This window comes from Ovis aries, chromosome 2, assembly GCF_016772045.2.
Source record: "Ovis aries strain OAR_USU_Benz2616 breed Rambouillet chromosome 2, ARS-UI_Ramb_v3.0, whole genome shotgun sequence".
Taxonomy (NCBI): Eukaryota; Metazoa; Chordata; class Mammalia; order Artiodactyla; family Bovidae; genus Ovis; species Ovis aries.
Genome location: NC_056055.1, coordinates 93,982,499 through 93,994,522, shown reverse-complemented (window position 1 = coordinate 93,994,522; position 12,024 = coordinate 93,982,499).

The following is a 12,024-nucleotide window of genomic DNA, read 5'->3' as shown; positions in this document are numbered from 1 at the left end:
GCTGAGAAGTTATGTTCAAGCCAGGCTAATTCTGTGTGAGGTAAATTTTGAGGTAAAACCTCCCTTTGCTCTTTCCACTGGGTGACTGAACAGTAACACCTCTCAACTCCTATGTGATGCAAGACACACTGCCTCTTATGATGCCTGTTTACTCAACATTCCCCAGATAGTCAAGTGGCCCTCTACAGCACAAAAATATCTTAGTGCATTTGCAGGCTGTGTTGTCAGGAGATAAAATATCTTATGTAATGACCCAAGAGCTTTCTGATTCTTTGCCTTTCGTCTCTGAAGCTTTTCTTTCATGGTGTCATACCATTCTTCACACTCTAGCCTACATTTGGAGTCAGTGAAAGTATTAGTCGCTTAGTCATGCTCTAACTATTTGTGACTTCATGCACTGTGGCCTGCCAGGCTCCTCTGTTCATTGGATTCTCTAGGCAAGAATACTGGAGTGGGTAGCTATTGCCTCCTCCAGGGGGTCTTTCCAACCCAGGGATCAAACCTGGGTCTCCTGCATTGCAGCCAGATTCTTTACTATCTGAGCCATGAGTGAAGTCCAGCTATGTGTAACTCCGGTGGCAATATCATCATAAGGACACCAGGATTCTCCCTGTGATTCACAGTCTATTACAGATCTCAGGACTGAAAAATCCACTTTCACAGACCTTCTTGGGAGGGTTAATATTAAGAGGGATTGCAATCCTTCTAGGGATTACAAATACTTTTCTCCATTTATCTTTGCATCATTTTGATTCCTCACATTGTGCTTCATCACTTGTATTGTGGAAGACTAGATTCTAAATTATGGACAATAACAAACAAACAGAACAGAACTACAAATTGCTAACAAGTGCCTGAAGTTCAATGTCCATTCAGTACTGGATTGTAACTTAAATCACAGTTTCCGAACCAGTACACATTTTTCCTACTATTTTGATATTTAGAGTATAGACATGGTGTCATCACAAAGACTGATTATGTGGCCTTTCACCATGCAGTCTCTTTAAATCTCCATGAGGAAAACAATATAAAAAAGACAGCCTGTGTGAAAGTGGAGAAAAAGCCTCTCACAATGTGACAGATAGGTAGCTTGTGAAAACAGACTGATGGAGTCAGGTGCACTTACCAAGTGTAAACTGCCAGCAAACGTCAGATGCCAAAATGAATTAGACTTTCATACTCAGGAGGTCTCAATTCTTAAATGTTTAAACATTCATAAACCTCACTAAGACATCTCGTCATGCTATGTTTCCATGGGTGTCCCTGCCACACCTACAGTTCTGTTCAGAAAAAGAAGAATAATAATAAAGACATACTCTTTATCTTACATGAATATTTTATCAATATTCTTCTTACTCAGAAGAGAGGGAGAGAAATAGAGATTCCTTGGAAGACTGTCAACGTGTCATATAGACATATCTACTTTCACTTTGATTACATATCTCTGTTAACCTTTTCCAACATGTCTGTTTTTAAATGTGTGGGCATCTTTTGTAATATGTCCTATTTTTGATTCCAGTACTATTAACATAACACAAGTTCAGGCTGGCTTATTTCAGAGCTTGTTAACTAATGACATGTAATTGTCTTCCTTCTTTCCCTGCCTCTGTGCCACCATCACATATTTGTTACTTCAAATTAATAATAATGTCAGATAGAGAAAGTCAAATACCATATGTTTTAACTTATATGTAGATTCTAAAAGAGACAAACTCATAGAAACAGAGAACAGTTTGGTGTTTGTCTGAGGTGGGGGTGTGGGAGTGAAACGGGCAAAGGTGGGCAAAAGAGACAAACTTTCAGGTGTAAGATAAATAATTTCTGGGGGTGTAATGTACAGCATGGTGTGCATGCTCAGTTGCTCAGTTATGTCCAACTCTTTGAGACCTCATGGACTATAGCCCACCAGGCTCCTCTGTCCATGGAGTTTTCCAGGCAAGAATACTGGAGTGGGTTGTCATTTCCTCCTCCAGGGGATCTTCCCAACCCAGGAACTGAACCTGTGTCTCCTGCGTCTTCCACATTGGCTGCTGGATTCTCTACCACTGTGCCACCTGGGAAGCCCTGTGAGTATAGTTAATGATATTATATATTTGAGAGAGAATAAAGGAGCAAATCTTAAATGTTTCTATTGTGATAATAATTGTACAATATTGGCATATATCATGAAGCCATTATGTTGTACACCTTAAACTTACACAATGTTATATGTTAATTATATGTCAACCAAACTGGAAAAAGAAAATAATGCTTGAAGTATTCCAAATGGCATGTTATTTCCTGTCTTCCTGTTCCTCTTATTTCTCTCTCTTTTTTTTTCATTTATTCTTATGGCATTTATAGAAGGCAGCTATGCATCAACACTCACTTATGGAATGAGCAAGTTCAGGACACACTCATTTGGGTGCTGAATAATCAGTCTGCATTTTCTTCTGCCACAGAAAATCAGCTGAATATACTAATTGGGAAAGTAGCCTCATCATTTTCTTTTTCACCAAGTAGCAAGAAATATCACTTGTGAACTCTTGCCAAATATGTTGAAGAAAAGTTATACATAAGCTTAACATTGTTCTTCTGTCATTTTTGCAATGATGAATAGGAGTAATATATACTCTTGCACTTGTCACTTAAAACATGCGGCATTCATTGATTCCCTTTTCAACTGGTGTTACAAGGACCTTCTGTAACCTAAAGAACTGGAAGGGTTGAGGAGCTTCTTTAGTCTGCCACACATGTGGGTTACTTATGGAGCTCTTTAATTTCTCCTGAGTACTTTCTTTTAAAGTCATAAAGAATATATTTCACTATTGTTTAGTACTTGAAAGTGATACGATATTTTGAATTCCATCAACATTAAAGAAACTATACTATAAAGGAACTGTGAAATGAAATGCTGTTTCTAAGAACAAAACTACTTTGACCAGGAGCAAACATTTTAACATATTGTTGTACAGTTTCTTTTTACTCTTTTTGGTAATGGGCAACTGTCCTTTTTATTCAATCAACATAGCACAACTATGATAATACAGTTTCATCTTGAATAAAGTCTTTCTTCCACTGTCACCACAAAAATTTCCTTCTTTCAGAGTATTCATCATAATTTATAATATGCATTTATTTGTATGTTTATATTGCATTGTCTCTCCCTAGACAATAAGATTTTGAAGACTGCAAGGAGATCCAACCAGTTCATTCTGAAGGAGATCAACCCCGGGGATTTTTTTTGGAAGGAATGATGCTAAAGCTGAATCTCCAGTACTTTGGCCACCTCATGAGAAGAATTGACTCACTGGAAAAGACTCTGATGCTGGGAGGAATTGGGGGCAGGAGGAGAAGGGGACGACAGAGGATGAGATGGCTGGATGGCATCACTGACTTGATGGACGTGAGTCTGACTGAACTCCAGGAGATGGTGATGGACAGGGAGGCCTGGTGTGCTGCAATTCATGGGGTCGCAAAGAGTCGAACAGGACTGAGTGACTGAACTAAACTGAACTGAACTGAACAATGCTTATTTATTTTCAATATACATATACCTCATATGTGTCAGTTAAGAGCTGCTCAATAAACAACTGATTATTGGATGTGTGGATGGTTGGAGGTACATTCTTTAAGCTTATTTTTGGCTTAGTTACACTGTTCAGTTCTGTTCAGTCGCTCAGTCGTGTCCAACTCTTTGCGACCCCATGAATCATAGCACGCCAGGCCTCCCTGTCCATCACCAACTCCCGGAGTTCACTCAGACTCACGGCCATCGAGTCAGTGATGCCATCCAGCCATCTCATCCTCTGTCATCCCCTTCTCCTCCTGCCCTCAATCCCTCCCAGCATCAGAGTCTTTTCCAATGAGCCAACTCTTTGCATGAGGTGGCCAAAGTACTGGAGTTTCAACTTTAGCATCAGTCCTTCCAAAGAAATCCCAGGGCTGATCTTCAGAATGGACTGGTTGGATCTCCTTGCAGTCCAAGGGACTTTCAAGAGTCTTCTCCAACACCACAGTTTAAAAGCATCAATTCTTTGGCACTCAGCCTTCTTCACAGTCCAACTCTCACATCCATACATGACCACAGGAAAAACCACAGCCTTGACTAGACCGACCTTAGTCGGTAAAGTAATGTCTCTGCTTTTGAATATGCTGCCTGGGTTGGTCATAACTTTTCTTCCAAGGAGTAAGCGTCTTTTAATTTCATGGCTGCAATCACCATCTGCAGTGATTTTGGAGCCCCCAAAAATAAAATCTGACACTGTTTCCAGTGTTTACCCATCTATTTCCCATAAAGTGATGGGACCGGATGCCATGATCCTCGTTTTCTGAATGTTGAGCTTTAAGCCAATTTTTTCACTCTCCACTTTCACTTTCCTCAAGAGGTTTTTTAGTTCCTCTTCACTTTCTGCCATAAGGATGGTGTCATCTGCCTATCTGAGGTTATTGATATTTCTCCCAGCAATCTTGATTCCAGCTTGTGTTTCTTCCAAGTCCAGCGTGTCTCATGATGTATTCTGCATATAAGTTAAATAAGCAGGGAGACAATATACAGCCTTGATGTACTCCTTTGTGCATCCAAAGAAATCTGGACCATTAGAAAAGGCTTGGCTCAGTCAACCCTACATCAGTCAAACACCCTACCAATATATTATGAAATTGCTTTCATAAAAAATTATAAAATGAGTCTTTGGTACAATTTCTGGCATCAAATAAGCTCAATAAATATTTTAATTTTAAATATAAAATTTAATTGGAGATTAATTACTTTACAATATTGTATTGATTTTGGCATACATCAACATGAATCCACCATGGGTGTACATGTTTTCTCCATCCTGAATGCCCCCTCCCACCTTCCTCCCCATACCATCCCTCAGGGTCATCCCCGTGTACCAGCCAAGAGCATCCTGTATTATGCATTGAACCTGGACTGGTGATTTGTTTCATATATGATATTATACATATTTCAATGCCATTCTCCCAAATCATTCCACCCCCGCCCTCTCCCACAGAGTCCAAAAGACTGTTCTATACATCTGTGTCTCTTTTGCTTTCTTACATACAGAGTTATTGTTACCATCTTTCTAAATTCCATATATATGCGTTAGTATACTGTATAGGTTTCTTCCATGTCCTAGCTATTATAAACAGTGCTGCAATGAACATTGGGGTACACATGTCTCTTTCAATTCTGGTTTCCTCAGTGTGTATGCCCAGCAGTGGGATTGCTGGGTTGTATGGCAATTCTATTTCCAGTTTTTTAAGGAATCTCCACACTGTTCTCCATAGTGGTTGTACTAGTTTGCATTTTCACCAACAGTGTAAGATGGTTCCCTTTTCTCCACACCCTCTCCAGCATTTATTGCTTGTAGACTTTTGGATCGCAGCCATTCTGACTGGCGTGAAATGGTACCTCACTGTGGTTTTGATTTGCATTTCTCTGATAATGAGTGATGTTGAGCATCTTTTCATGTGTTTGTTAGCCATCTGTATGTCTTCTTTGGAGAAATGTCTGTTTAGTTCTTTGGCCCATTTTTTGATTGGGTCGTTTACTTTTCTGGACTTGAGCTGTAGGCGTTGCTTATATATTTTTGAGATTAATTGTTTGTCAGTTGCTTCATTTGCTATTATTTTCTCCCATTCTGAAGGCTGTCTTTTCACCTTGCTTATAGTTTCCTTTGTTGTGCAGAAGCTTTTAATTTTAATTAGGTCCCATTTCTTTACTTTTGCTTTGATTTCCAATGTTCTGGGAGGTGGGTCATAGAGGATCCTGCTGTGATGTATGTCGAAGAGTGTTTTGCCTATGTTCTCCTCTAGGAGTTGTATAGTTTCTGGTCTTACATTTAGATCTTTAATTCATTTTTAGTTTATTTTGTGTATGTTCTAGTTTCATTCCTTTACAAGTGGTTGACCAGTTTTCCCAGCACCGCTTGTTAAAGAGATTGTCTTTTCTCCATTGTATACTCTTGACTCCTTTGTCAAAGATAAAGTGTTCATAGGTGCGTGGATTTACCTCTGGGCTTTCTATTTTGTTCTATTGATCTATATTTCTGTCTTTGTGCCAGTACCATACTGTCTTCATGACTGTGGCTTTGTAGGAGACTACTATCAGCAATTATATGCCAATAAAATGGACAACCTGGAAGAAATGGACAAATTCTTAGAATAGTGCAACTTTCCAAAATTCAACCTGGAAGAAATAGAAAATCTTAATAGACCCATCACAAGCACAGAAATTGAAACTGTAATCAGAAATCTTCCTACAAACAAAAGCCCAGGTCCAGACAGCTTCACAGCTGAATTCTACCAAAAATTTAGAGAAGAACTAACATCTATCCTACTCAAACTCTTCCAGAAAATTGTAGAGGAAGGTAAACTTCCATACTCATTCTATGAAGCCACCATCACCCTAATACCAAAACCTGACAAAGATGCCACAAAAAAGAAAACTACAGGCCAATATCACTGATGAACATAGACGCAAAATCCTTAACAAAAATCTAGCAATCAGAATCTAACAACACATTAAAAAGATCCTACATCATGACCAAGTGGGCTTTATCCCAGGGATGCAAGGATTCTCCAATATCCACAAATCAATCAATGTAATACACCACATTAACAAATTGAAAAATGAAAGCCAAATGATTATCTCAATAGGTGGAGAGAAAGCTTTTGAAAAATTTCAACATCCATTTATGATAAAAACTCTCTAGAAAGCAGGAATAGAAGGACTATACTTCAACATAATATAAGCTATGTATGACAAACCCACAGCAAACGTTATCTTCAATGGTGAAAAATTGAAAGCATTTCCCCTAAAGTCAGGAATAAGACAAGGGTGCCCACTTTCACCACTACTATTCAACATAATTTTGGAAGTTTTGGCCACAGCTATCAGAGCAGAAAAAGAAATAAAAGGAATCCAAATTGGAAAAGACGTAAAACTCTCACTGGTTGCAGATGACATGATCCTTTACATAGAAAACCCTAAAGACTCCACCAGAAAATTACTAGAGATAATCAATGAATATAGTAAAGTTACAGGATATAAAATCAGCACACAGAAATCTCTTGCATTCCTATACACTAATAATGAGAAAACAGAAAGAGAAATCAAAGAAACAATTCCATTCATCATTGCAATGAAGAGAATAAAATACTTAGGAATATATCTATCTAAAGAAACAAAAGACCTATATATAGAAAACTACAAAACGCTGGTGAAAGAAATCAAAGAGGACACTCATAGATGGAGAAATATACCGTGTTCATGGATCAGAAGAATCAATATAGTGAAAATGAGTATACTACCCAAAGCAATCTATAGATTCAATGCAATCCCTATCAAGCTACCAATGGCATTTTTCACAGAGCTAGAAAAAATAATATCACGATTTGTATGGAAATATAAAAAACCTCAAACAGCCAAAGCGATTTTGAGAAAGAAGAATGGAACGGGAGGAATCAACCTGCCTGACTGCAGGCTCTACTACAAAGCCACAGTCATCAAGACAATAATATTTTAATTTTAAATACAAATCTGAGATATTTGCCAGTGAATGCTCCAGAAACAAATTTCTGGAGTTTTCTTTCTTTTTTTTTTTTTTTTTTTACATTCCAGTTACCAACTCCTTTTCTTTTGTTTATGTTTTCCTTGGGTTGTGTAGATCCCTCAAGCTCCAACTGTGGCCATATTAAGTTCTTCATCTATTATATTTCCAATATAACATTGTTATTGTTAGGAATGTAACAGAAAGAAGAAGGGCTTTTAGAGAAAAGTGTATAAAATAAGTCCCAAAAGTAAGGTGTTAAGTATAAAGAAACAAACACAAAAAGGAAAAGTTGTGTCTAGTAATATGAGAAAATAACAAAACTCCATTTTATTTTAAGAACACGTTAGTCAAGAGAACACACTGGTCATAGCAAACATGCTCTCCCAACACAAAGAGACCACTCTATATATGGACATCACCAGAAGGTCAGCATTTCAGCATACTGAAATCAGATTACTACGCTCTTTGGAACCAAAGATTCCAAAGAAGCTCAAAACAGTCAGCAACAAGACCTAGAGCTGACTGTTGCTCAGATCATGAGCTTCTTATTGCAAAATTCAAGCTTAAATTGCAGAAAGCAGGGAAAACCACTAGGCAATTCAGGTATGACCTAAACCAAATTCCTTATTATTAAACAATGCAGATGATGAACACTATCAGGGAATTAGATATGGTAGACAGAGTGCCTGAAAATCTATGGACAGACGTTCATAACACTAAACAGGAGATGGTAACCAAAACCATTCCAAAGAAAAAGAAATGCAAGAAGGAAAAGTGGTTGTCTAAGGAAGCTTTACAAATAGCTAAGGAAAGAAGAGAAGTGAAATACAAAGGAGGAAAAGATACACCCAACTGAATGCAGAGTTCCAGAGAATAACAAAGAGAGATAAGAAGGCCTTCTTAAGTGAATAATGCAAAAAAAAAAAAAAAAAAAAACAAAAACAGAGAAGAAAACAAGAGAATGGGAAAGATTAGAGTTCTCATCAAGAAAACTGGAGATACCAAGGGAATATTTCATGCAGAGATGGGCTCAATAAAGGACAGAAATGGTATGGACCTAACAGAAGCAGAAGGTATTAAGAGGTGCCAAGAATACACAGAAGAGCTATACATAAAAGATCTTAATGACCAGGAAAACCATGATGGTGTGATCACTCACCTAGAGCCAGACATGCTAGAGTGTGAAGTCAAGTGAGCTTTAGTAATAATCACTACAAACAAAGCTTAATGGAGGTGATGGAATTCCAGCTGAGCTATTTCAAATAATAGAAGATGATGCTGTTAAAATGCTGCACTAAGTATGTCAGCAAATTTGGAAAACTCAGCATTGGGCACAGGACTGGAAAAGGTCAGTTTTGATTCCAATCCCAAAGAAGGGCAATGTCAAAGAATATTCAGACTACTCTACAACTGTACTCATCCATATGCTAGTAATGTTATATTTAAAATTCTTCAAGCTAGGCTTCAGCAGTGTGTGCACTAAAAGCTTCCAGATATAAAAGTTGGGTTTAGGAAAGGCAGAGGAACCAGAGATCAAATTGCCAACATTTGCTGGGCTATAGAAAAAGCAAGGGAATTGAAAAAAAAAATCTACTTCTGCTTCATTCACTGCTCTGAAGCTTTTAACTATGTGGATCACGACAATCTGTGGAAAATTCTTTAAGTGATGAGATTATTAGACCACCTTACCTGAGTCTTGAGAAACCTGTATGCCAGTCAGGAAGCAACTGTTAGAACTGGACATGGAACAACAGACCAGTTCAAAATTGGGAAATGAGTATGACAGTGCTGTATATTGCCACAGTGTCTATTTAGCTTTTATGCAAAATACATTATGACAAATGGGCTGGATGAATCACAACCTGGAATCAAAATTGCCAGGAGAAATATTAATAACCTCTGATATGCAGATGATACTATTCTAAGGGCAAAAAGGGAAGAGGACTAAAGAGTCTCTTAATAAGGGTGAAAGAGGAGAGTGAAAAAGCTGTCTTAAAACTCAACATTCAAAAAATTAAGATCATGGCATCCAGTCTTATCACCTCATGGCAGACAGAAGGGGGAAAAGGTGAAACAGGGACAGATATTCTTTCCTTGGGGTTCAAAATCACAATGGATGGTAACTGCAGTCATGAAAATAAAAGACACTTGCTCCTTGGAAGGAAAGCTATGACAAACCTAGTTGCTGTTGTTCAGTCACCTAGTTGTGTCTGACTCTTCACTACCCCATAGACTGCCTCATGCCAGTCCTCCCTGTCCCTCATCATCTCACAGAATTGGCCCAAGTTCATGTCCATTGCATCGATGATGCCATCTAGCCATCTCATCCTCTGACACCCTCTCCTCCTTCTACCCTCAATCTTTCCAAGCATCAGGGTCTTTTTCCAATGAGTCGGCTGTTTGCATCAGGTGACCAAAATATTGGAGTTACAACTTCAGTATCAGCCCTTCCAATGAGTATTCAGGGTTCATTTCCTTCAAGATTGAGCGGTTTGATCTCCTTGCTGTCCAAGGGACTGAAGAGTCTTTTCCATCACCACAGTTCAAAGGCATCGATTCATCAAATTAAATCTAGACAGCATATTATTAACAGGCAGACACATCATTTCACTACCAAGGTCCGTACAGTCAAAGCTATAGTTTTTCCAGTTGTCATGTACAGATATGAAAGTTGGACCATAAAGAAGGCTAAGCATCAAAGAATCAATGCTTTTGAACTGTGGTGTTGGAGAAGACTCTTGAGAGTTCCTTGGACTGCAAGGAGAGCAAACCAGTCAATCTTAAAGGAAATCAACCCTGAATATACATTGGAAGGACTGATGCTGAAACTAAGGCTTCAATACTTTGGCCACCCAATGCGAAGAACCAACTCACTGGAAAAGACCCTGATGCTGGGAAAGACTGAAGGCAGGAGAAGGGGGTGGCAGAGGATGAGATGGTTAGACAGCATCACTGACTCAATGGACATGAATTTGAGCAAACTCTAGGAGATAGTGAAAAACAGGGAAGCCTGGTGTGCTGCAGTTCATGAGGTTGCAAAAGAGTTGGATGCAACTTAGTGACTGAACACCGACAACCATTTTAAAACATAGAATTACATTAGATGATTTTTTTTTTACTTTTTGATAGAAAAGCATATATTATCATGCACTGAAAAGAACCAGAGATCCCTGATATTTCTATTGATTTCAGGAAGGAGGGAAATAGAGATGAATTAATACAAAGGACCAGATTTTTAAATTTAGATTTTCACCTTTATCACCACACAGTATTAGGTTTATTAAATAATTTCCATCCAGTATACACAGAACTCTGACTAGTATATAATGTTAGGTCACCTTCCTTCCTCCCTTTCCCCCAAGGGGGCACACCTGCCTTCTTGTTTCTCTTCCCTGTCTCCTCCACAACCAACCACTACCTGCACAACTGGCTATACAGTAAGAATTTAGAAGCTTGTTAAAGCAGACAGGTATGAGAAGTATATATTTAACTTAAGTTTTCAGAGATAAACAGCAGACTTAAATACACACAAACAACCAAATAAAGACGCATGTGATACGTGTTTAACTCATGCCTCTGTATTTATTTCCAGTCCCCCCCCCAAAAAAATATCAAACACTGAGGGAGACAAAGCATGTGTCATGTTTTGCAGAAAAGTGTTAATCTTTAGATAACATATCTAAATTGAAACCTGTACTCCAGCTTATTTTTTCTCTTTCCTTGCCCTTCAAGCAAGAGATATAGTGAACAGTCAAATACCAATCTTTTAACTAAGTTCTAAAGGAAATGTTGCAAAATGAGAGAAAAGAAAGTAAATATAAATTTTTCGAGCAAATACAAAGAATGGACTTCCATTCAAGGAGGGGTAACAAACAGAAAGAAAACAGAATTATCTTGACTAGTAACTACCAATAAGAAGAAAAATATGAGGAGGAAAATACTAATTACAAAGTACAAGGTCCGTCTAGTCAAGGCTATGGTTTTACCAGTGGTCATGTATGGATGTGAGAGTTGGACTGTGAAGAAAGCTGAGCGCCAAAGAATTGATGCTTTTGAACTGTGGTGTTGGAGAAGACTCTTGAGAGTCCCTTGGGCTGCAAGGAGATCCAACCAGTCCATTCTGAAGGAGATCAACCCTGGGATTTCTTTGGAAGGAATGATGCTAAAGCTGAAACTCCAGTACTTTGGCCACCTCATGCGAAGAGTTGGCTCATTGGAAAAGACTTTGATGCTGGGAGGGATTGGGGGCAGGAGGAGAAGGGGACGACAGAGGAAGAGATGCTGGATGGCATCACGGACTTGATGGACGTGAGTCTGAGTGAACTCTGGGAGATGGTGATGGACCGGCAGGCCTGGCGTGCTGCGATTCATGGGGTTGCAAAGAATCAGACATGACTGAGCAACTGAACTGAACTGAACTGAATGATTAATGTACTCTGGAATTTTTCAAAACTCCCAAAGAATACTTTAAAGATGAACCTTT